We start from the raw sequence: 1,109 nt of genomic DNA, 5'->3' as shown, positions 1-1,109 counted from the left end.
GAATGCAAGCTAAGGTCGGTTATGATGGATGGAGAGCTGTACTTGCACTACTGCACTCACAGAGTGCACTAATAAGAAAACCTGGCATATGTAATCCTGTTTGTGGCCAGCCGTGTACACGCATGACGATGGATGACATATGTACACATATACATGCATACACATATGCTGTATTGCACTTTATTTGCAGTCCCTCACTTGTTTGCTTGTCTCCCTGCTGTGTGCGTGTGCCTTTGCATCTATTTGCACAGGACAGAGCACTTTAAAGTTCACTACACCATAGCATTCATTCCTTCCTGCCTGGGTGTTATTGGCATGCAACAATGCACCTAATACCCAGGACATACACTTGGACCTGCAACCAGCACACACGCGCTTCGGGCATGTGGGACAACAAATTCGAAGTAGGTATGGAGGATCGCGCACATGCATGGGGGCGTGCATGCACTAATGAAGGCAGTGAGATGCCTGTGGTTCACCGTAGAATGCTTCAAAACATGCGAGTCACTGCTGCACCAGCCAAGAATCGAACTCGGGTCTGGTCCGTGGCAAGGACCTATGCTACCACTATACCACTGGTGCTCTATAAGACACGGAAACTGCTCGAGTCAACACCACTGCACACAACTATATCAAGAGTTACACACATGCAGACATACAATGTGCACAGAATCACGTGTTCTATATACCTAGGTATATGGGTATGCCTCTCTGGTGCCCGTAATAGGTTTGTCTGAGGGAGCACCAGTGGTGTCGTGGTTGCATATATGGGTCCTTTGCCGCAGACTAGACTCGAGTTTATCCTCGACTGGTGCACAAAAACATGCATGTTTTGTAGCATTGTACGGTGGGCCGCTGGCTTCTCAGCATTGCCTTGATTATTGGATGTGCTCTATCCACCTAGTTTGTTGTTCCATATGCCTGAAGCACATGTGTGTTGGTAGCAGGTCCAGGTGCATGTCCGAGGTAATGTGTGCTTTGCCACATGCCAATAACACCCAGGCAGGAAGGGATGAATGCTCTGGCATATTGAACTGTAAAGTGCTCTGTCCTGCGCCATAATAGACGCANAGACATAAGTACACAGCAGGGAGATGGGTGAATGAGTG

This window comes from Volvox carteri (assembly GCF_000143455.1).
Source record: "Volvox carteri f. nagariensis unplaced genomic scaffold VOLCAscaffold_142, whole genome shotgun sequence".
Taxonomy (NCBI): Eukaryota; Viridiplantae; Chlorophyta; class Chlorophyceae; order Chlamydomonadales; family Volvocaceae; genus Volvox; species Volvox carteri.
The sequence above is the reverse complement of the archived record's forward strand: the minus strand, read 5'-3'. Positions refer to the sequence as shown.